Genomic DNA, 26,073 nt, shown 5'->3' on the forward strand with positions numbered 1-26,073 from the left:
TTATAAGAACTTAACATGCATTAGGCCAATTTAAATCTGCCCCACCACTGGATAAAACAGTGTAAACCCCATTTTCAAGTAACTGTCCAAGCTGTTGGTAGAACTAGGATTTGAACCTAAATGCTTTAGCTCCAGGTACAAAGGTCCAGCCTCCCAAACACACTGCCTCTCACCAAGGAGTTGTTCTGTTGCTTTTCATGCCTGTGAGATGAGCCACTAAGTGTTCATCCTTCCTTTCATTCGGACACTGAGGAGGCTCAGTGCCCCTCACTGCCACCTTTCCTGGTCTCAAGGCCCAACAAGTACCCTCAGCCACCACCCACAGGTCCAGCCACCACTGAGGCATGGCGTTCCATCAAGGTCCCTGAGTCTACTACCTACAGCTCCCTTCCACCCCACTCTCCACCCCATCCCTTCTTCCAGGCTCCAAAGAGCTGACTCTTCCTCTCAAAGCATCAGCCACCAACTTCTCCTTCCAAGCTATTCCAGCTGAAATTCCTGATGGCCTTGTTCTTTCAAACAGACTGTCCCCTCATCCTGAAATGTTTTCTCCATTCTATTTCTCTCCCCCACCAAGCTCTAGGCTTCCCTGAAGATGACCTTTTTGTCTCTATTTGCTCACCAGGGAATTTCCATTCCCTCACAGTACCTGACAGTGAATGCCAATTGATTATTTCACTTCATATATATTACATGAATAAATGAGCATCCTCACAGGAAAGCAGCCTAGAATTCAGAGGATAGCAGCTTAGCTATCTTGATCAAAATGAAGAAGCAAATTACTTTTTCTTTCATGTTGCTTATGAGTCCCTAGAAGCACAAAACAAACCAAAATTAAACAAGCAAAAACAGTTTATCCATAACTCACCCTATTTACAAAGGTTTTCCTGGCATAACCGGGCAGTTTAGGAGCACATAGGCTGGGAGGTAGTGTTTATTGCCTCCTCCCTTTGGTGAGATTCAGACATGCCCAACTTTACCTCTGGGAAGAAAATCTCCCCACACCCCGACTTTTATATCCTCTTAGAGTCACTTACTTTGCTGATTACCATGCTGGCCCTCACGAGTGGACTGTCCTCTTTAAACCTCTGATACAAATGCAAACAGGGACTTAAACATATAGGCTGCATGTCCTTTATCAATGGACTGATTTTAACATACCTATGAGAAGGCTAAAATTTTCCGAGGGTTTTATTCAATAACACGGGAGAGCAGCAAGAACATAGACACCAAGACTGCAAAACTGGGGCACCTGGGTGGCTCAGAGGTTGCGTGTCTGCCTTCAGCTCAGGTCATGATCTGGGAGCCTGGATGGAGCCCCACATCAGGTGCCCTGCTCAGTGGGGAGTCTGCTTCTCCCTCTCCCTCTGCCCCCTGCTTGTGCTCTCTCTCTCTCTCTCTCACTCTCTATCTCAAATAAATAAAACCTAAAAAAAAAAAAAAAAAAAGTAGATTTCCCAATTAAAAAAAACTTGCAGGGGTACCTGGGTGGCTCAGTGGTTGAATGTCTGCCTTCAGCTCAGGTCATGATCCCAGGATCCTGGCATCGAGTCCCACATTGGGCTCCCCGCAGGAAGCCTGCTTCTCTCTCTGCCCATATCTCTGTCTCTCTCTGTGTGTCTCTCATGAATAAATAAATAAAATCTTAAAAAAAAAAAAAAAAAAGGATAAGATCAAAGTCCCAGCTGTGTCCAGATGTCCTTTCTTCCTTATGTGGGAGCTCTGGGTAGTTTCAAGGGTCCTTTTAGCCATAGTTCCCTTGATGCAATCAAGGCCCTCTCAGTTTCTGCATCTTGGCAAGCTTGAACCTCTGCTGACTGAGGCCGTCTCTCCCCTGGCAGAAAGTCCACGAAATAGGACCCTTTCCAAGAAAACCACTAGCCAACTCCCCTTCCATGGGGCCATATCCAGCCCATGAAAAATGTGAATAAACCTTTTCCCTGCCAAATCCTAGAAATGAGGATGTTCCTACAAAACCCTCACTCTCTGTTGTACCGCTTCAAGCCTGTCTAGCCTCATCTTCTCACCTTTGGGCTTTCTCAGGTACCTACCAAATATCAGTCCTGGAGTCCATCTAGCTCTAGGGCACACAGGTCAAACGCTCTGGGTGCTTACTGAAGCCCTCTCCTCAGTTAACTGGAGGTTAAGGACGGACTCCCCAATGCTCCCCCATGATGGTACAGGAAAGACACCTACATTTTGAGGCACCTGGGTGGCTCAGTTGTTTGAACATTTGCCTTCAGCTCAGGTCATGATCCCAGAGTACTGGGATCAAGTCCCACATGGGGCTCCTTGCTCATCAGGAAGTCTCCTTCTCCCTCTGCCCCTCTCCCTGCTCATGCTCTTTCTCTCTCACTCTCTTTCTCAAATAAATTTTTGAAGAAAAAAGACACCTACATTTTAACAACTATACTCATGTCTTTCCTTCTATAGGCCTGAGGGTGGGTGAGGGGCTAACAGTAACAATTAGCTGATATTCCTGAGCTTTTTCTAAGTGCCAGCCTCTTATCTGAACACTTTGCATGGATTATTAAATTCCTTGAATCCTCACAACGATTCTGTGGCTTCTGTGACGTGGTGCTTTGATGATCTTCCTTTTGCAGATAAGGAAACCAAAACACAAAAAGGTCAGCTGGTCTCCCCACAGTCACGAACTAGTAAGGGCAGAGTCAGGATTTGGACTCAGGCACTCTAGCACCTGCACCCAGGCTGTTGACCACTGTATCCCACTACATGTGAATGATCTAGCACCTCTCTTTAAAAGGTGAAGCTGTGGGACGTCTGGGTGGCTCAATGGTTGAGTGTCTGCCTTCAGCTCAGGTAGTTCCTGGATGGAGGCCCACATCAGGCTCCCTGCAGGGAACCTGCTTCTCCCTCTGCCTGTCTCTCTGCCTCTCTCTGTGTGCATCTCATGAATAAATACATAAGATCTTTAAAAAAAAAAAAAAAGGTGGGGGTGCTGGGGCACCTGGGTGGCTCAGTGGTTAATCATCTTCCTTTGGCTCAGGGCATGATCCAGGGGTCCTGGGATGGAGTCCCACATTGGGCTCCCCACAGAGAGCCTGCTTCTCCCTCTGCCTGTGTCTCTGCCTCTCTCTTTCTATCTCTCAAGAATAAATAAAATCTTTAAAAATAAATAAATAAAGTAAAAGGTGGGGATATTTGTTAGCCACTTTGTCCTCAACCTTCTGAATCTCAGCCAAAAGCTTGAGACAACCAGAAACATTGCAATTACCACCTTGATCCATCCATGATTATAGTGTATGTGTGTGTATTCTTTTCTTCTGGTCCCTACACTGTTCTATTTTTCCTGACTTACTTTTTTCTCTGTTTTGATCTTTCATGTTGAAGACTTTCCTCAATTATCTAGTGATCCTTGACAACTCTTCATAAGTAAGACTGGCAATATGTGATAGGATTCTTAGGGTGTGGGAGGAGGAGGAGGAGGAGGTGTGCATCATTGGGCCTCATTGTAGGGTCACTGGATGAGGACAGAGCTAGTTCATGGGCATAGGGTACAAAAATATCCATCTCTGAGGCCTGGCATGAACCAGTAAATCATTTTCCTTCCAGGCTGTAGGCCCTGGAGAGACCTCTGCACACACACCTCTGCTTTCTCAGCTCTGGTCATCCATTCCTCCATCATCTTCTCATTGTCTCCAAATGTGTTACCATTTCTTATCTCCTGTTTTTCCTGAATTTCTTTGATCTAGCAAGGTTACATTCCCTTTCTTGTTTTCTTTTTCCTTTACTCCCATTTCAGAGAGGTCTCAGGGGAAATGAAGTGTAAAGAGCTCTTCATTCTACTGCACTTAACTGGAATTTTCTCTTACTATTCCGTTTCACAATTGTCCTTGATATTCTCCCTGGGAATTTTAGAAAAAACCTGGCTCTTTCTAAAATCAAAATCTATTGGTATTTTTTTTAAGAGATCAAGTTTACTTTATAAACTAATTTAGAGGGAATTGACAAATTTATAATGTTGAGTTTTCCTACTAAAAAAGTATATTTTTTAGAATATATTTAATTCAAAACATCTTTGCACCCTTTTGTTTATTGTAGCATTTTTTATAATAGACAAGATATGGAAGCAACCCAAGTGCCCATTGATAGATGAATGGATAAAGAAGATGTGATATACATACATACATATATACACACACACACACATATAGATATAAAGAAATATCACTCTGTCATAAAAAAAAAAAGAATAAAATATTGTCCTTTCCAACAACATAGATGGACCTAGAGGGTACTATGTTAAGTGAAATAGGTCAGACAGAGAAAGAAAAATACCATGTGATTTCACTTATATGTGGATTCTAAAAACAAACAAATGAAAAACAGAAAGAGGCTCATAAATACAGAGAACAAACTGGTGGTTACCAGGGGTGGGGTGGGAGAAGTGTGAAATAGGTGAAGGGGATAAAGAGTACAAACTTCCAGTTACAAAGTAAATAAATGATGAGGATGAAAGGTACAGCATAGGGAATATAGTCAATAATATTTTAGCAACTCTGTATGGTGAAGATGGTAATCAGACTGACTTATCATGGTGAGCTGTTGTAATATGTATATAATTGTTGTATCAATATGTTGTCACCTGAATCTAATATAATATTTTATGACAACTATACTTCAACTAAAAAAAAGGTATATACCTTTTCATTCATTCAAGACATCTTTTAAAGCTCTCTTTGGAGTCTGCTTCTCTCTTTCTCTTGAATAAATAAATAAAATCTTCAAAAACAGCATTCTATTAAGTGTAAGGTGGTATCTCATGGCGGTGATTGCCATTTCTCTAATGAATTACTATGCTGAGCCTCTTTCCATGTACTTATTTGCCATTTAAATCTGTTTGTTGAAGTGTCTGTTCAAATATTTTGCCTATTTTTAAAAATCTGGTCATTTTCTTATGATCAACTTGTGAAATTCCTTAGCCAGGTATTTGTTTTACAAATATTTTCTCTGCTGCTTGTCTCTTCATTTTCTTACAAGCCTCTTTTAAGGATCAGGGGTTTTTCAATTTTGATAAGTCCAATTTATCAAAAAAAATTGTATAGCTTATGATTTGATTTTTGTGCCCCAAGTAATCTCTGCCTAAACCAAAATCACAAAGATTTTCTTCTGTGTTTTATTCTAGAAGTGCCTTGTCTTGCATGATAACTACTAGTCAAATGTGACTACTTAAATTTGAATTAATTAAAATCTTATTAAATAAAATTAACAGTTCAGTTCCTTAGCCACATTAGTCACATTTCAAGTACTTAATATCCATGTGTGTCTACTGGCTATTGTATTGAATGACACAGGATGATAATAATACATATTCATTTTTTTAAAGATTTTATTTATTTATTCATGAAAGACACACACACAGAGGCAGAGACACAGGCAGCGAGAGAAGCAGGTTCCCTGCAGGGAGCCCAATGTGGGACTCCAACCCAGGATCCCAGGATCATGTCCTGGGCTGAAGGCAGACTGCTGAGTCACCCAACTGCTGAGTCACCCAGGCGTCCCAAACATTTTCATCATTACATAAAGTTCAATTGGAAAATGTTGCCATAGAAGTTTGATAGGTTTGGGCTTCACATTTAGATCTGTGATCCATTCTGATCCAATCTCACTCCTGAGTATTTCAAGAGAATGGAAATATAAGTCCACAGAAGCACCTCCAGGCAAATGTTTATAGCAGCTGTATTCTTAATTGCCAAAACCTGGAAACAACCCAAATATCCATCAATTGTGAGTGGATAAACAAATTGTGGTACAGCCTTACAAAAAGATACTCCTTAGCAATAAAAAGGAGCAAATGAATAAGATATGCAACAATAGGGATGAATCTCAAAGGCATTATGTTAAAGGGGGGAAAAAGCCAAACTCAAAAGGCTACTTCCTGTATGGTTCTATTCATGTCATACTCTGGAAAAGGAAAACTTTTCCAGGCATAAGACACAGACTAGATCACTTGCCAGAGGACTGGGGTGGAGTAAGAGATTGATTACAAAGACACATGATTTTACAACACTTATTATCTCACACTTTCTGTAGGTCAGGGATTTGGGAGCAGCTTAGTTGTATGGTTCAGGATCTGATCTCCCAGCTAAGATGTCAGCTAGAGCTGTTGTCATGTGAAGACTTGGCTAGGGCTTGTGGATCTTCATGCTAAGCTGTTCCCATATTCTTGACTTACAGCAACCATGAGGAAATAAATATTATTTTAAGCCATTAAGTTTTGGGTTAATTTTTCACATAGAGATAGACAAGTAATATCAATATCATATCAATGTCATATCAATACATATCAATGGCAGAGAGAAAATAGCAGGGGCCCAAACCAAGAGAAAGAACTTAGAGCCTGTAGGGACTTGGTAGGAGAGGTAGCCTCTCACCTCTGAGCTCAGCTGGGAATCTCCAAGGCAGGGAACAAGGTGTTCAACTAGACTGGGTTAAAGAGGGGTTCCTCTGATGTTTTTGGAGACAGAGAAGGAGAATTAGGCATTGAATAAGAAGAAAGACATTGTTACTCTTGGGACTCTCCATGTGCACAGGCTTCACCCAGGTCCAGAATCCTTTGAATTTGCTCGTCTACTCCATAATGGATGTGCATGGTAGAAGGGAGCACTGAGAAAGTCATATCTGGACAACTGCTAGCAGAATGGGAGCTTAAAAGAAGAAAGAATTGATAAATACAGAACTTCTGAGAGTGGATTCAAGGAAATAAAAATTCAGGCATGCTAAACAGGATTCAAGAAGAGGACTAAGGTTTGGAGGAGAGTAGTGGTTTCAGGTAGAGCACACTGGTCATGGCATGACCTGCCTCCATCCTGTCTGCTTGACAACATAGGAGCTCTAAAGAGGGAAGAGCTTATGCAAAATTAAAGCATTCGGCTCATTAAATTCTGTGATCCCTGGGGCTCTGGGTCTTTCCTGGGGGCCTCTAAGAATGGAAGCCAAGAAGAGGAGTGTTTACAAGTCATTACCCACTACACTGGAGAAATGACATGTGAACACTGAATGGCCCAAGTAGACTGTTAAGCAGTGGGTGGGGCTGATTCATTTTGCTGAAATGGGCAGTGGCTTAAAGGAACTTGGAGATGTCTACAAACATGAAAAGGAAGACAAACAACAACTCTGTATAACAGTGTAGTTATACAAGTGTGGGCTATTTGACTAACAAAATAAGTGTCTAAGTAGTAAAGTGACCTTATTAGTCACCATCAGCTGGTGAGGTCTGGGGACATTCCAGTTATAGAAGAGTAGTGGTCTTGTTCTTAATTGCAAGCCACAGAAACCAATCCTGGCTGGTTTAATTGGAAAAATGATTTTATTGGGGCACTCAGTTGGTTAAGCATCCAACTCTTGATTTCAGCTTGGTTCATGATCTCAGGGTTGTGGGATTGAGCCCTACATCAGGCTCCAAGCTGGGTGTGGAGCCTGTTTGTATTCTCTCTGTCCTTCTCCCTCTGTCTCTTCCACCTCCCATATGCACATGTGCTCTCTCTCTCTAAAAAGAAGAAGAAGAAGAAGAAGAAGAAGAAGAAGAAGAAGAAGAAGAAGAAGAAGAAGAAGAAGAAAAGAAAAATGATCTTATTTAAAAAGATATTAGGGGGCAGCCCGGGTGGTTCAGCGGTTTAACTCCACCTTCAGCCCAGGGTGTGATCCTGGAGACCCGGGATCATCAAACCCCGTGTCGGGCTCCCTGCATGGATCCTGCTTCTCCCTCTGCCTGTGTCTCTGCCTCTCTCTCTGTCTCTGTGTCTCTCATGAATAAACAAAGACACAGAGAGAGAGAGAGAGGCAGAGGCAGAGGCAGAGGCAAAGCAGGATCCATGCAGGGAGCCCGATGCAGGATTTGATCCCGGGTCTCCAGGATCACACCCTGGGCTGAAGGTGGAGCTAAACCGCTGAGCCATCTGGGCTGCCCTAAATAAAATCTTAAAAAAAAAAAAAAAAGAAAAAAAAAGGATATTAGGTAAATAACTGTAACTATAATAATTTGTTAATGAATGGAAGATAAAGAGATATAGATTGTGACATAAAAACGTAAAACACGGAGAGGAAGAGAGTAAAAATGTAGTGCTCTAGAATGCATTTGAACAAGTTGTTATTCACTTAAAATAGACTGTTATAAATATAAGTTGCTTTATGTAAGCCTCTGGCAACCACAAAGCAAAAACCTACAGCAGATACACAAAAGAGAAAGAGAAAGGAATCTAAGCATACCACTACAGAAAAGGATCAAATCACAAAGAAGAGAGCAAGAGAAGAAAGGAACAAAACAGTCCGAAAACACTTAACAAAATAGCAATAAGTCCATACCAATCAATAATTACTTTAAGTGTAAATGGACTAAATTTCCCAATCAAAAGACAGAGTGGCTGAATAAATTAAAACAAACAAGCAAACAAGACCTAACTAACTGTATGCTACCTACAAGAGACTCACTTCAGCTTTAAGGATGCATACAGACTAAAAGTGAAGGAATGCAAAAAATCTTCCATGTAAATGGGAGCCAAAAGAAAGCCAGAGTAGCTATATTTATATCAGACAAAATAGACTTTAAGGCAAAGACTGTAATAGGAGACAAATAAAGTCATTACATAATGACAAAGGTGTCAATCCAATGAGAGGATAAAACATTTGTAAATATTAATGCACTCAATATAGAAGCACCTAAGTATATAAAGCAAATACTAATTGGTATAAAGGGAGAAATAGACAGCAAAACAATAACAACAGGGGACTCTGTGTGTGTGTGTGTGTGTGTGTGTGTGTGTGTGTGTTATTAATGCCAGCGCTCAGGCTTTGACCCCATACTTCTGCAGAGGGTACAGCCGCTCCTTCCACTGCTGCTTCTTGGTCTCAGATTTTCCTCATGTTTATTTAGCCAGCAGCACATGGTACATGTCTTCTTGGGCCGCAGATCCAGGGGCTTGTACTTCTTACCCTTGTAGAATTTCCTGAGGTTCTATTTCTGCATCTTGTTGATGACAGTGAGAACACGGGCAATGGATTTATAAACAACTCAGATCTTAGAGAGCTTGGAGGGAGGCCACCTGTCACTTTGACGACACACAGCTGGGACAGCTCCACCTTTAGGTCTTCTAGCTGTTTAAGCAGCTCCTCCTGATTCTTGTCGCCGAGATCTCGAGCCTTAATCTTGGACATGTCTGAACAATCCACTGCTGCCGCCACCGGAAAGAAGCCAAGGGAAAGAGCAACAGGGGACTTTAGTACCCAACTTTCTTCATCTAGAGAGAAAATCAATAAGGAACCACCAGACTTAAATGACAAGTTAGTCCAGATAGACTTAACAGTCATGAACGGAACATTCCATTCAAAAGCAGCAGAACACACATTCCTCTCAAGTCCACAAGGAACATTCTCCATGGTAGACCTCACAATAGACCACAAAATAAGTCTCAATAAATTTAAGAAGATTGAAATCATACCACACATTCTTTTCTGACCACAATGATATGAACTAAAAATCAAATACAAGAAGGAAACTGGAAAATTCACAAATATGTGGTAATTAAGCAACATGTTACTAAACAACTAATGAATCAAAGAAGAATCAAAAGAAAAATTTGGGGGGCACCTGGGTGGCTCAGTTGGTTGGGTGTCTGCCTTGGGCTCAGGTCATGATTCTGGGATCCTGGGATTGAGCCCTAAATGGGGCTTCCTGTTCAACGGGGTTTCTGCTTCTCCCTCTGCCCCTCCCCCACCAACTCATGCTTTCTCTCCCTCTCTCTTGAATAAATAAATAAAATCTTAAAAAAAAAAGTAAAGTCCTGAAACAAAGGAAAATGGAAATGCAACACACTAAAGTTTATGGGATGCAGTAAAGCAGTTATAAGGGGGGAGGTTCATAGCAATAAATGCCTATATTAAGAAACAGGAAAGATCTCAAATAAAGAACCTAACTTTATACCCGGAGGAACTAGAAGAGCAAACTAAGTCCAAAGTTAGTAGAAAGATGGAAATACCATAGATCAGAATAAAAATAAATAGAGATTAAAAAGATAACAGAAAAATTCAATGAAACTAAGAGCTGGTTTATTGAAAAGACCAAGAAAATAGACAAACCTTTGGCCAGACTTACCAAGAAGAGAGAGGACACAAAATCAGAAATGAAAAGGGAGACATTACAACTGATACCAAAGAATACAACAGATCATGCAACTACTATGATATATTACATATCAACCAATTGGAAAACCTAGAAGAAACAGATAAACTCCTAAAAATATACAATCCATCAAGACTGAATCATCAAGAAATACAAAATCTGGAGCACCTGGCTGGCTAAGCCAGTGGACTATACAACTCTTGATCTTGGGATTGTAGTTTCCAGCCCCACATTGGGTGTAGAGATTACTTTAAAAAATAAATAAAATCTTAAAAAGAAAAGAAATACAAAATCAGAACACAACAAATAAAGTAAGTAAAGAGATTGAATTGGTAATTAAAAACCTCCCAACAAACAAAAGTTTATGACCAGATGGTACATTTACTGATGCATTCTACCAAGCATTTAAAGAATAAATACCAATTCATGGGATACCTGAGTAGCTCAGTTAGTTAAGCATCTGACTTCAGTTCAAGTTATGATCTCAGGGTCCTGGGATTGGGTCTTGTGTCCAGCTCCCTGCTCAACAGGAAGTCTGCTTGTCCTCCTCCCTCTTCCTCTGCTCCTTCCCACACTTGTGTTCTATTTCTTTCTCAAAAAAAAAAAAAAAAAAAAACTTTAAAAAAAAGAATTAATATCAATCTTCAAACGCTTTCAAAAAAAAAGAGGAGGGAATACCACCAAATTCATTTTATGAGGCCAGCATTATGCTGATACCAAAACCAGACAAGAACACTATGGGAAAAGAAATTACTGGCCAATATCCCTAATGAATATAAATGCAAAAATCTCGAAAAAATATCAACACGCTGAATTCAATGACACATTAAAAAGATCACATACCATGATAAAGTGAAATTTATTCCAGGGATGCAAGGATGGTTCAACATCCACAAGTCAGTCAATGTGAATCACCACATTAACAAAATGAGGGATAGAAATCATGTGATCATCTCAAAAAAGGCAGAAAAAGCATTTGACAAAATTCAATGTCCATTCATAACAAAACTCTCAATAAAGTGAGTATAGAAGGAACATACCTCAGTATGATAAAGGCCACATATGACAAGCCCACTGCTAACATCATACTCACCAGTGAAAAGTTGAAAGCTTTTCCTCAAAGATCAGGAACAAGATGAGAATGCCCATCTATGCCACTCTTATTCAACATAGTACTAGAAGTCTTAGCAAGAGCAATTAGGCAAGAAAAATAAAAGGCATTCAAATCAGAATGAAAGAAATAAATCTATCTCTATTTTTTTAAAGATTTTTATCTATTCATTCATGAGAGACAGAGAGAGAGAGGCAGAGACAGAGGCAGAGGGAGAATCAGGCTCCCTGTGGGAAGCCTGATGTGGGACTCAATCCCAGGACCCCAGGATCACGACCTGAGGCAAAGGCAGACATTCAACCACTGAGCCATCCAGGCATTCCAAAATAAGAACATTTTTCACAAAAATAGAACAATTCTAAAATTTGCATGGAACCACAAAAGACCCCAAATAGCTAAAGCAATCTTGGGAAAGAATAAAGCTGGAGACATCACATTTCCTGATTTCAAACTACATGACAAAGCTATACTAATCAATACAGTATCGTTTTGACATAAAGAGATTCATAGATCAACGGAACAAAGTAGAGAGCTCAGTAATAAACTCACATAAATGTGGTCAATTATATATGACAAAGGAGTCACAAATATAAATGGGGAAAAGATAGTCTTTTCAGTAAATGGTGCTGGGAAAACTGAATAATCACATGCAAAAGAATGAAACTGGACCCCAGTCTTATTCTATGCACACAAATCAACTCAGAATGGATTAAAGACTTGAATGTAAGGCTTGAAATCATAAAACTCCTAAAAGAAAAGTTAGGTGGTAAACTTCTTGACATTAGTTTTGGCAGTGATTTTTTTGGATTTGATGCCAAAAACTAAAGTAACAAAAGCAAAAGTAAACAAGTGGGAGTACATCAAACAAAGGAGCTTTGGTACGGCAAAGGAAACCATCAACAAAATGGAAAGAAAAACCTATGGAATGAGGCAAAAAAAAATCACAAATCATATATGTGATAAAAAAATTAAGATCTAAAATATATAAAAACTCTGATAAATGATGATGATAGATGATAGATGAAAGAAAGATGTAACATAAATGTGTGTATGTGCAGGTACCTGGTGGCACAGTTGGTTTCTGCTCAAGTGATCTGGGGGTTGGGAGATCCAGCTCTACATTGGGCTCTGCACTCAGTGCAGTAGAGTCTGCTTGAGATTCTCTCTCCCTCTCTGCCCCTCCCACTTGTGTGCACTTTATCTCTCTCTCTCAAATAAATAAATAAATCTTTTTAAAAATGCATTTATGGGGACACCTGGGGGCTCAGTGGTTGAACATCTGCCTTTGGTTCAGGTCGTGATCCTGGAGTCCCAGGATCAAGTCCCACATTGGGCTCCCTGCATGGAGCCTGCTTCTCCCTCTGCCTGTGTCTCTGCCTATCTCTCTCTCTGAGTCTCCCATGAATAAATAAATAAAATCTCTTTAAAAAAATGCGTGAATGTATATATGCATATACATACATATTTTTCCTAGTTCTGTCTACTGAAAGATGGGAGCAGCAATACCCAACATCAGTAAACATATTTGCACAAGAAAAGAACAAGATGATCCTGGGACATTTTGTAGTTCCAGAAAGCAAGAACATGCCCCAAGAATGATGGGGACATCAGAAGGACACAAGATTAATAATTATAACTTATTAAATAACACAGGAAATGATAGGAATATAGATTCAAGATATGTATATTTTAAAATATGCATTTATTTTATTTGTAGTGTGTGTGTGTGTGTGTGTGTGTGTGTGTGATACAGAACAGGATATCTAGATAGTTTCTAAATACCACCCCACAAACAATTTATCAAACCTGGTATATACCACCTAATCAAATGATCAAAGTGAATGTCATCAATAATGGGACAGGTAGAAATTATAGGATACAATTACTTCCAAAATTGATCGCCTTTATCCAATTTTGAGGAAACATGAAAGAGACCAAATTGAAGGATATTCTACAAAGGAACTAGACTGTTAATTTCAAAAGTGTCAAGGTCATGAAAGCCATTAAATGATTGAGGAACTCTTCCAGACAGATGGAGACTCAAGAAACTTGATAGCTAAATACTTGGCATAATTGTGACTTTGAGATGTTTGCTATATAATTCACTGTTGGGTCAACTGCATAAACTTTAATGACTCTGGGGATTAGGTGGTAGTGATGTGTTAAGGTAGATTTCCTGATTTTAACTGTCATACTGTGATTTTGTAGGGGAATGTTTTTGTGTGTAGAAATTACATAGTTAAGTTTTGGGGGATAACATCAGATTATCAACTGCTCCTAAGTGGTTTAGAAAAATAGTTACTTGTATAGTATTCCCAACTGCTTTTATACATTCATGATTATTCTAAAATGAAAAGTATTTTTTAAAAGACAAAAAAAGATATTGGATAACAACTCTATTCATAATTCCTCCCTCCACCCCATACTCCAGAAACAACACAAATGTTCATCAAAAGATAAATGGAGGGACGCCTGGGTGGCTCAGCGGTTGAGTGTCTGCCTTTGGCTCAGGGCATGAACCCGTGGTTCCGGGATCAAGTCCTGCATTGGTCTCCCTGCATGGAGCCTTCTTCTTTCTCTGCCTGTGTCTCTGCTTCTCTCTCTGTGTCTCTCATGAGTGGATGAATAAAATCTTAAAAAAAAAAAAAAAAAAGAAAGAAAGAAAAGAAAAGTAAATGGATAACCTTTGGTCCAGCTATACAACTTGTTGCCACTTAGCACAAAGGAATAGATTATTATCACAAGCAACAACTTGGGTGACTCTCTAAAGCATTATATAAAGGCACAAAACACTACCTACTGTATGACATCCTAGAAAATACAAAATTCTAGAGGTGGAGAACAGATCAGTGGTTGCCAGGGGTTAGGTGTGGTGAAGGTATAACTATAACAGGAAGGAGAGAGTCCTCTGGGGTGATGAAGTCCTGATTGTGGGGGTGATTAAACAAATCAAATATGTGTCAAAATTCCTAGAATGATACACTAAAACCAAGCAAAGATGTGACTAGATTGTGGTAGTGGTGATGTAACTCGATAAATTTAGAGTTGTTCTAAATTTATAGAGTTGTTCAACTACAGTGTGTGAATTTTATGGTAAGTAAATTGTATGAGGAGAACTAGAGGGGGAGGAGATAAATGGTTGGTATATGTTTGAACAAATACAAATACATATGCAAACGATGAACATTTTCCATATTAAAAAGTTACTAATAATGAAAGGGTACTGGGGTATCTCACAGTATCACTGGGACTAGGTCTGGGACCTCAGCCAGGAGCAGTACTCAAAATTCCACTGTAGAACTTCCATAGGAAGAACACATCTGAGAGGAGGACCACACACTGCTCATTCTGGATCTGGATGCTGCCAATGCACCACTCCCTCTGTTGCCCAAGAAGGTGGGCTTCTTTGTCACTGTCACACAGAGTACCTCTGGTCCTTTCTTCATGTTACCAGTTCTGTTTTCTTTTTTTTATTTTCTTTTTTTTATTTTTATTTATTTATGTATGATAGTCACAGAGAGAGAGAGAGGCAGAGACACAGGCAGAGGGAGAAGCAGGCTCCATGTGCCGGGAGCCCGATGTGGGATTCGATCCCGGGTCTCCAGGATCGCGCCCTGGGCCAAAGGCAGGCGCTAAACCGCTGTGCCACCCAGGGATCCCACCAGTTCTGTTTTCAAAGTGCAGAACAGGGCATCTCAGGTGGTTCAGCAGTTTAGCGCTGCCTTTAGTCCAGGGCATGAATCTGGAGACCCAGGATAGAGTCCAATGTTGGGCTCCCTGCATGGAGCCTGCTTCTCCCTTGGCCTGTGTCTCTGCCTCAATCTCTCTCTGTGTCTTTCATGAATAAATAAATAAAATCTTTAAACAAAACAAAGTGAAGTCCAGAGCAGATGCCTCTTTCTGTCGACCTCTGATTTGTGGTTATTATATTTGGGGAAAAGCAGGTATCTCACATTGTCACCATCTAGAGTGGAAGGCAGGCTCTGTCTCCCACCAAAACTCCTAAAGTGAGAGAATTCTCCAAATATTGGAAGGGGTTACAGACGCTGAGGAGCCAAAGAGGACAATGTCCACCCAACAGTAAGCACTGTTTCTTTAAAGTGTTGTCTTAAATTGGCCTCTTTTGGTCTAGAAACGTTTTACATGACAGTAGAGTACCTACACATTTTCCAAAACATGAAGACGGCTGACATAGTTGACATCCACTTGCCTCCCTATCTCTTCTTCCACATATTCCGTCCCAGTTTCTAGATAGAGCCTTATGTGCTCCAAACCTGCTAGCATTTTCTGCTAACATGTTTAGTAACACAAGCTTTGCTTTCTCCTTTCTAGGTCAAAGAAGTCCAAAGTCAATGAGGACACCCTAGGCTTTTTGACATATAAAGACAGCTTTGAATCATGTTGAATTGACACAGTACAGCCACAGGAAAATAACTAGAAAGTGGGTTTACAAGTATTCATGAAGTTTGACAAAAACCTGGAGGCAGAAAAGGGTTATATGTCCTTTGCTTGCTTTCACAGAAAACCAAAATGGCACCCAAGTGGTTCATTTGCACTGTGGTGATTGGCTACCGTGCTTCCCTTGTGCTACCCGTATATAATTGCAGGAGGGATTTTTATGGCACTCTATAGGTCCTGAGTGCTTTCAAATCATTAATAACTTATTTGTCCCTGAAGCTTCAGGTCAATGTTAACATCTTCTATTTTAATTGCAGCCACCTGCATGTAGAGGGTAAGTGGCTGGCCCAAGGTCAGAGGCGAGGCACTGCCAAGACTGGGATTGCATCATCTGATAGAAAAAGAAAATTCTAACACTATATCACTCATTGAAAGAAGGCTGCCCGTGATCAAGACTGCTTTAAAAGTCGAAGCAAAGAGAAGGATTAATTAAGTTCTGAACTGGTTTGCTGCAAAGCTTGGCTTAGGAGAGTGCTGGCCAAGGAAGGGTCGATAACCTTGCCATGATGGGACTTCTAAATCAATCCAGTTCGTCGCTGTACCCACGGACACTAAAACTGTCACTCAAGATATTTCTCCCTGTGTTTTATCTATTCATACCCGTGTTCTAAAAATGACCTTCTGAGGGATTAATGGAAGAGGTGATTTAGACCCAAGCTCACTAAAATTGATATTAAACAGAAAGAAGTTTAGCCTAATGCAGTAACCGTTTCTTAAATGCAATTGATAGCTAATGTCCTATTATGCTTTTCTTAAGTTTAAAATATAAGTGGCAAAAATACTATATCTTATTGTAGGACACTCAAGCCAGGAAAGGTTAAAAATGCCAGAAGGAAATCTGGTGCATTGCCATGTACAATCAATATTGGCTACCTCTGGGCTTTAGTGTCAGATTAGTGCTTGTCTTCCAAAGCCCCTTCTTATGCTCCTCAGAAAGGCTGGGGGGAAAAAAAACTCTGGAAGGCAATTCAAACTCAGTTTCCTTTGCCTTCTGGAGAACCCTATAATTAAGCAATAGTGACTTAGTGAGAGAATCTAAATGATGTAGTTTGGGAATATAGGTGAGGGTTGATGGGTTGAGGTCTGGAGCCAGCCAAGAAATAATTCTCGAGATGCCTTTGGTGCAAAACGGTGGTTTCGTTAAAGCACCAGGGACAGGACCCATGGGCAAAAAGAGCTATCCTGGGGTTGTGAGGGGTGGCTGATGATATACTTGGGAGTTGGGGGAGGTAGGAAAAGGTAAGTTTCAAAGGGATTTTCTTTCTTTTCTTTCTTTTTAAAAAAGATTTTATTTATTCATTCTTGAGAGGCAGAGACATAGGCAGAGGAAGAAGCAGGCTCCTTGTGGGAAACTTGACGTGGGACTTAATCACAGGACCCCTGGGATCACGACCTGAGTCAAAGGCAGATGCTTAACCACTGACCTACCCAGGTGCCCCTCAAAAGTATTTTTATAGGTTAATAAAGATGCAGAGGATACCAGAGGTCTTGCCATTGGCAAGTTAAGGTTGTTTTTCCTTCTAGCAGGGCATTCACATTAAGATACTTGGGAGCTTCCCAGAGGAACATCACACTCTGCCTGCCTCAAACATCTGTCAATGGGCTGCACATTATAAAGACATTTAATTGTATTTCTATTCTTTCTGGACGCTAGATTATTGACAAAAATGCTTTGTTCTTGTATATTAATTTCTAGGACATTTGTGGACTGAGGGAGCTCATGTCTCGCAGGGCTGTGATCTCTGTAAGTGAACTATTTGTTCTTCTTTTCCTTGATTTTAGAGCAGCCAGGAGTGCCTGAGGAAGGTCACAGGTAGCCCACCTGGAGAAGGCGTGGCTGCGGGGTGTCAGCTTCTGCTTTGTCCTCAGCTTGCCTTCTGCTCCCTCCTCATAAGAAAATGGATCATTCTTCAATCTGAGTAGGAAAGCCTCTGCCTAAATCAACTTCTTTGTTCACTCTTGTGTTCCATCCTCATGGCACCAACTAATTTTCTAAGGCCTATGCTGTCAGTTGTTTATCTCCTAGGCAGCATTCTGGAGAAGGTAAGGGGTCATCTGATATCCAGAGCAGGTAGGAACGCAGCCAATTAAGTGTGGAGAAACAAAACCCACCAGCTAAACCGCTGAAAGGTCATTTTCCCCCCTTAAGTCATCTTACCGCCAGCTCAAAAGGAGAATGAAAGGTTTGGGGGGTTAAGCTACATCTCTGTGTCCAGGTCACAAAAGGCAGGCAGGTAGGGGCTTTGGAAAGGCCCCTTACAGGGAAGCTGGGCGGAGCACAACCAACCCACCTCCTAAGGCTTTCTTGGTTGGTTCAATCAGAGGGTGGGAGAGGTTGTCAAACTTTCTTTTAGGATGCAGAATGGAAGTGTCACACAAATCTGATAATGCAGGGTGTTCCAGATTCAACGCTGTCCATAAGGAAGATGCTTATGAAATAGAAGTCACAGAACATTAGCAGTAGAAGGTGAACTCTCTCTCTTTTGGGGACTCTATTTAGCATCCAGGAAGGCAACAGGGAGTCTTTATGAGGTTATTAACTCCTTCCTCTCTGACAAAAAATGAAACCGGAGGTGAAGAGGGGGATGGGAAATGGGTTTCTCTTTAAGCCAAATAAGGAAAACAGAATAGTTCTTTTTTTATGTAATGGATTTTGCCTGTGAACGAGGCTTTTGCACAGCATCTGGGCCTCCCATCACGCATTGTCAATTCAATTTTAGTGGCGACTAAGGTTGTGAAACATTGGAAAGAGAAACCTCTGAAGATTTAAATTTCAAACTGAGGTAGGGAACAAAGGCAGACGGAACCGTAGATCAAATTAAGTGTCCTTATAACCCACAGCCCGCTGACAAATACCTGAGGCGGGCAGAGTGTAACCTTCCTCCAGGAAGCTCCTGACTGTCTGATGTTAATGCCTTGCTAGAGGGGAAAAACCTTTGCTTGACAATAGCTAGGCCTCCAGCATCCTGTGAGTCTTCTTTAGTGTATGAAAATCCTTCTGGAATTTCCTATTTTTATTTACTCCAATCCGAAGTATATAACCAGTTGTCCACCCCACCCCACCCCACCCCCCAGGACCGCAGTGCTTTCTGCCCACAGGGCCCTGTTCCTGTGCTTTAATAAAACCACCTTTCTGCACCAAAGATGTCACAAGAATTCTTTCTTGGCCGTCGGCTCCAGATCCCAACAACATCACTCCAAAAGCTAAGTCAAAACCCCCTAGAACCAAAGTAAAGACAATCGTCAGTGGGTCAAGGGTCACCCCTCTTCGGGCTGCAGCCCCTTCATTCCAAAGTAGTAATTATGGCCTCTGCCATCAGATTAGTTAGATAGACAGTGACAGAGAAATAGGGTTTATAGCATTATTCCTTTTGTTAGTCTGGTGTTTCCTGAGGGTATTTTAAGGACTGGGGAATGTAAAACATTCTCAGAAAAAAAAAATTATCTTAATCATTTTGAGAATTACATGTAGGGCAGCCCCGGTGGTGCAGCAGTTTAGCGCCGCCTTCAGCCCAGGGCATGATCCTGGAAACCCTGGATTGAGTCCCATGTTGGGCTCTCTGCATGGAGCCTGCTTCTCCCTCTGCCTGTGTCTTTAAAGACTTAAATAAATCTTTTTTTAAAAAAGAGAGAGAATTACATGTAATACATACAAAACTATCTGACTTTTTTTTAAAGATTATTTATTTATTTATTCATGAGAGACACATACACAGAGAGAGAGAGAGAGAGAGAGAGAGAGAGAGAGAGAGGCAGAGACACAGGCAGAGGGACAAGCAGGCCCCATGCAAGGTGCCCGATGGGGGACTTGATCCCCGGACTCCAGGATCATGCCCTGGGCCAAAGGCAGGCGCTAACCCACTGAGCCATCCAGGTGTCCTTATCTTTGACTTTAATATATCTTCTTGCATTGATGATAAATATTTTCACTCCCTAGTGAAGGCTGTGAACACCACATCTTAGTGGGGGTGAGGAACAAAGCGGACTCCCACCCTGGGAGAGTGTTGGGGCAGAGGTGATGGGGGGGTGCGGACACACGACTTCTCATCTCAACTTTGAGACTATGCTTCAAGAGGACCAAGAATTTCCTGAAATTAGTTAGACACAGAGATGATCTGAGGGATGTAAAAAAAAAAAAAAAAAAAAGAGTTGTTCGCTCATTCAACTTTGAGAAAGAAAGCCTGAGAATAGATCTAATTAGAGATTTTCAATATCAGCTTTAATCAGTAAGTATTTATTGAGAGCCCACCATGCGCTGGCGAGTGTTACCCATGAGAAATAATTGCCTGAGGAACAATGCTTAGCTGTTCTGTCTCTGCTAGAGGATGGAACAAAGGCAAATGGTGCTGCGTAGCAGAAGAGTTTCAAATTAGCTGTAATGGAGAATTTTCAACATCACATAATGAGAGCTGTTAAATACTGGGATGGCTTGCACCAATCAGTTCTGGGTAGTTTGAGACAGTCACTTTCAGCAACCAATTGTTCTAGTAAAGCTGAGGTTGAGGTAGGGTTTGCTGTTTTTCTGTGTGTTATTTCCAACCTTACTTTTTATAAATACTACTGAGAAATGTCTCAGAACTGTTAAACACAGGTTACTTGGAGAAAAGAGAAGTGGTTGCCTGAATTCTGAATGAAGGATGTCACAATGAAAAACACAAAGAGGTTTAAATAAATATTAACAAGCGTTATGAAAGAAGTATCAAATACTCAAAGAGATAGCAACCTAAGGGCAATACTGAGAGTATAGCAAATGGCAAAATATCTGCTATCTAATTATTCATTGCAATTGATTAGATAAACATTAAAGCCCCTATAATAACTGGATTAAAAGAAATTCATAAAAGGAGATTTTTTTTTAAGATTTTATTTATTAATTCATGAAAGGGCAGCGCCGGTGGCTTAGCGGTTTAGCACCGCCTGCAGCCCAGGGCGTGATCCTGGAGACCCTAGATCGAGTCAGGGTCTCTGGTTGGAGCCTGCTTCTCCCTCTGCCTGTGTCTCTGCCTCTCTCTCTCTCTCTCTCTGTGTGTCTCTATGAATAAATAAATTAAAAATCTTAAAAAAAAAAACAAATGGTATTTATTCATGAGAGAGACACACAGAGGAGAGGCAAAGACACAGGCAGCAGATGAAGCAGGCTCCATGCAGGGAGCTCGACGTGGGACTCATCCCGGGACTCCAGGATCATGCCCTGGGCCAAAGGCAGATGCTCAACCGCTGAGCCACCCAGGTGTCCCATAAAAGGAGATTTGTATCTGGTCAAGAAATAGATGACAAGGGCAGCCCGGGTGGCTCGGTGGTTTAGCACCGTCTTCAGCCCAGGTTGTGATCCTAGAGACCCAGGATCAAGTCCCACATTGGGCTCCCTGCATGGAGCCTGCTTCTCTCTCTACCTGTGTCTCTGCCTCTCTCTCTCCCAGTATCACTCGTGAATAAATAAATAAAATCTTAAAAAAAAAAAGAAATGGATGAGAAAAAACATTGACTTGATTACTTATAAAGCAAAATTAAATTCAAACCACTTACTATAAATTTCTTTCTAAAAATTTTTTTAAATTATGTTTTCAGTAATAACTTTTATTGCTGTTGGAGATACAGAGAAACAGGCCTATTTGGACATCAATGATTCTCCACACATAAAACTCCTTAAAAACATTCCCATTTCTTATAGGATAAGCTCTCATTTTTCTTTTAATTCTTTTTTTGTCTGATTGTTGCAGCTAGGACTTCCAGTACTATGTTGAATAAAAGCCGTAAGAGTGGACATCCCTAATCTTTAATAGAGATTAGAGCAGGGACGCCTGGTTGGCTTAGCGGTTGAGCATCTGCCTTTGGTTCAGGGTGTGATCTCAGAATCCCGGGATCAAGTCCTGCATTAGGCTCCCTGCATGGAGCCTGCTTCTCCCTCTGCCTATACCTCTCTCTGTGTGTGTCTCTTATGAATAAATAAATAAAATCTTAAAAAAGAGAGAGAGAGATTAAAGCAGAAACAAGTGAAATAGAGACTGAAAAAAAAAAACAATAAGATTTTATTTATTTTGTTTATTTATTCATGAGAGCCAGAGAGGCAGAGACATAGGCAGAGGGAGAAGCAGGCTCCATGCAGGGATCCCAATGTGGCACTGGAGCCGGGGACTCCAGGATCACACCCTGGGCCAAAGGCAGACACTCAACCCCTGAGCCACCCAGGTGTCCCTTCTTTTCTCCTTTGTCAAAGATTAATTGACCATATAAGCATGGGTTTATATCTGACCCCTCCATGCTATTCTATTGATCTATATGACTATTTTTATTCCAGTTCCATACTGTTTTGACTACTGTAGTTTTGTAATATATCTTGAAATTGGGGATTGTGATACTGCCAGTTGTTTTATTCTTTTTCGGGGATTGCTTTCGTTATTTGAGATCTTTTGTGGCTCCACACAGATCTTAGGATTATTTGTTCTGTTTCTGTGAAAAAGTGCTCTTGGTGTTTTGATAGGGATTGCATTAAATCTGTAGATTGCTTTGGGTAGTATGGACATTTTAACAATACTGTTTCTTCCAATCCATGAACAAAGGATACATTTCCATTTCCATTCATTTGTGTCATGTTCAATTTCTTTCACCAATGTTTCATAGTTTTTGCACTATAGGTCTTTCACCTTCTCAGTTAAGTTTATTCCTAGAGGGCAGCCCAGGTGGCTCAGCAGTTTAGTGCTGCCTTTGGCCCAGTGTGTGATCCTGGAGACCCGGGATCAAGTCCCACGTCGGGCTCCCTGCATGGAGCCTGCTTCTCCCTCTGCCTCTCTCTCATGAATAAATAAATAAAATCTTTAAAAAAATAAAAATAAAATGAAATAAAAGGCATCCAAATTTGTAAGGAAGAAGTCAAATTTTCACTATTGCAGATGACATGATACTATATCTAGAAAACTCTAATCGACACCCAGAGCCCAGGGTTCTGGGATCAAGCCTCAAGTCAGGCATCCTGCAGAGCCTGCTTCTCCCTCACCCTCTGCCTGTTCTGTTGGTGAGAATGCGAATTGGTGTAGTCACCATGGAAAACAGTATGGAGGTTCCTCAAAAAATTAAAAATAGAAATACCATATGACACAGTAATTTCACTACTAGTTATGTACCCAGAGAAAAAGAAAACACTAATTCCAAAAGATATATATGCACCTTATGTTTATTGCAGCATTATTTACAATAACCACAATATGGAAGCAACCCAACTATCCATCAATCGATGGAGAAGAGGTAATATATATATATATTCCATTATATATAAATATATATTATATATTTATACATATATATTAAATGGAATATTACTCAGCTATAAAAAGAATGGAATCTTGTTATTTGCAACAACATGGATAGACCTAGAGTATAATGCTAAGTGAAATAAGTCAGAGAAAGATGGACACCACATGATTTCACACATATTTGAAATGTAAGAAACAAAGCAAATGAACAAACAAAACAAACAAAAACCCAGACTCTTAAATACAGAGAACAACTGATGGTCACAGAAGGGAGGTGGGGGGATGGGTGAAATAAGTGATGGGGATTAAGAAGGGCATTTGTTGTGATGAGCACTGGGTGATGTATGAAGTGTTGAATCTCTATATTCTACACTTAAAACTAATATCACATTGCATGTAATTATACTTTAAAAATAAAAACAATTAAGGACAACAACATTCTATTTTCATTTTTGGAAATCTATCCTTACAAAGACAAAGACCTAAATCCAAAAATAATTTTGCTCCAACATGGTCATTACACTATTCATAATCATAAAGAAAGCAAGTCCAACATTATCCACAACCATAAGAAATTGGAAGTAACCCAAATGTTCAATGATTGGCAAGAAATTGTGAGCAAGCAACTCAAAACATTGTACAATTAAAATGATGTTAGAGATATAACATGGAAGAGGTCATGTTCAATATGAAGCCAAAAAAAAAGTGGAATATGCTTTGTTCTGCCACTTACTAACTCTGTGGCTAGTAAGAAACCCCGTTTCTCATCTTTAAAATGGGAAGTCACAACAGTATTTTCCCATCAAGTTGTTGGATCATTAAGTGGAATTATGTGCATATGGTGTAATGTGTCCAGCAAATAACAATTGCTCAATAAGTGATAGTTTTTTGGGGTACCTGGGTGGCTCAGTTGGTTAAATGTCCAACTCTTGATCTCAGGGTCATGAGTTCAAGCCCTGTGTTGGGCTCCACACGGGGAATGAAATGAAAAGAAAAAGGAAGGAAGGAAGGAAGGAAGGAAAGAAGGAAGGAAGGAAGAAAAAGAAAGATAGAAAAAGAAAGAAAAAGAGAAAGAAAGAAAGAAAGAGAAAGAAAGAAAGAAAGAAAGAAAGAAAGAAAAGAAAGAAAGAAAGAAAGGTTTTTTTCCCCTTGGATATCTCTATTGCCTTTAGGATGCATGATGAGATCAGGGTCTTTTTTCATTTTTATAATTCAGTTTAGCTTACAGTACTTTCCAAAGACGAGAAAAATAGATTCAGTCGCTAAAGTTGAGGTGAAAATGACAAACATTCATTGGCACTAAACTCAGTGACTTTACTGTACCCACAAATGATGAAAGGTTGTGGAGAAAGGAGGGGTTGCCAGCACCCCTCAGCCCCTCATCCACTCAGATTTCTTTTCTTTTCTTTTTTTTTTAAGATTTTATTTACTTATTCATGAGAGACACAGAGAGAGAGAGAGGCAGAGACACAGGCAGTGGGAGAAGCAGGCTGCCTGCAGGGAGCCTGACGTGGGTCTCGATTCTGAGTCTCCAGGATCACACCCTGAGCCAAAGGCAGACACCTAACCATTGAGCCACCCAGGCCTCCTCTACTTGGATTTCTTATCTAGGCCATGTGAGGCCATAGCTGAGCCTCAAAGGGGCTTTTCCGCTGTTTATGAAGCTGTCTGTATGGCCCCTCTTAGGCTCCATGCATTCCTTTCTGCAGCAAGCAGCGAACTGCACAGATTTCCCAGAAAAAGCCAAGCTTTTATGTAACCAACAGCCTGATTCATCTTGCATGACTTAATGAATGCCTGAATGGATTTTTATTTTTAAATTCTCAAAAATACCCTTTAATCCCTACCCTTGAGTCAGCAGTGAGCGGTTAAAAAAAATATATATTCCTTATCCTAAAAATGAATAAAATAAAGGGGAAGAAAACCTCCCAGTAATTTTTTTTCCTTGGAGACATCAAGGTGTACAAATCGAGTGGAAAATGTCCATGTTGGTTCTGTTTGCACACACACTGACATGTGTGAGGCACCGGGTCTGGGGGAGGGAAGGAAATGGGGCCGGTGGTTGCAGAAGAGGAGCGATTACCCCTGAATTCTAATGTTCTGGTATTCATTTCAAGGACAACTGTGAATAGGGCTTGGGATAAATATCCTCAAATAACCTCACAGGAATTTATACACATCTCATAACCAGAAAACCCCCAGAACCTTCTCCACCCCTTTGCTTCCTTCCTCCCCTGTGCTCTTAAAATTTGTTTGATTAACGGCCATGTCATACATCCCCACCTTCTGCCACCAGCTCCCCTCCCACCCCTGGGTCTGGGAAGAAAGCGTCTCTTCATGAGAAGTGCAGCTGTGTGTGGCTCATACCCCTCCCCTCATGGCCAGGAAGGTGGAAACCCTGCCTGAAAGAGCCAGTCAAGTCCCCCTCCACCCCACACCCCAGCTACTCAGGGCTGCTTTGTCAGGCTGGGGCTCAGCATGGCCTTGACCAAGAAGAGGCTGGGGCAGGCGTTGTATGCAGGCCGGCCCTCATGGCCCCGAACAAAATAGAAATGCTGCATTATCTTGGCCAGCACTTCCTTGGTTTGCTTATTACGTGTAAAAGAAGATAGAACATTTGAGTCTTTTTTTTTTTTTTTCAAGATTTTATTTATTTACTTGACAGAGAGCAAGAGAGCACAAGCAGAAGGAGCAGCAGGCAGAGGGAGAGGAAAGAAGGAGAAGCAAGCTCCCTGCAGAGCAGGGGCTCCATCCCAGGACCTTGGGCTCAAGACCTGAGCCAAAGGCAGAGTCCTAACTGACTGAACCACACAGGCACCCCACATTTGAGTCTTTAACATGACCATGGAAAATAGATCATGCTGAGATGTGAAAAATAAATGAATATGTCCCATCCTGGGTACAAAATGTCAGACAAGAGTCTAGAGCTTTCTGGACAAGCTGAAAAGAAAAGGCTTTGCTTTAGAGAAAGTTTTTTCAACCTCAGAACTACTGACATGTTGGATCAGATCATTCTTTGTGGTGGGAGACTGGCCCTGGGCATTGTAGGAGGTCTAACAGCATCCCTGGCCTCTACCCATCCCTGGAGTTGTAACAACCAGAAATGTCTCCAGCCG

The 26,073-nt window shown here is 40.9% G+C and overlaps 1 pseudogene; it reads right to left on the bottom strand.

Moving 5' to 3' along the window:
- Positions 1 to 8,461: 8,461 nt before the first annotated feature.
- On the bottom strand, positions 8,462 to 9,188 carry LOC140626263 (large ribosomal subunit protein uL29 pseudogene; annotated as a pseudogene).
- Between the last annotated feature and the right edge of the window lie 16,885 nt (positions 9,189 to 26,073).

Source organism: Canis lupus, chromosome 37 (assembly GCF_048164855.1).
Source record: "Canis lupus baileyi chromosome 37, mCanLup2.hap1, whole genome shotgun sequence".
NCBI classification, from domain to species: Eukaryota; Metazoa; Chordata; class Mammalia; order Carnivora; family Canidae; genus Canis; species Canis lupus.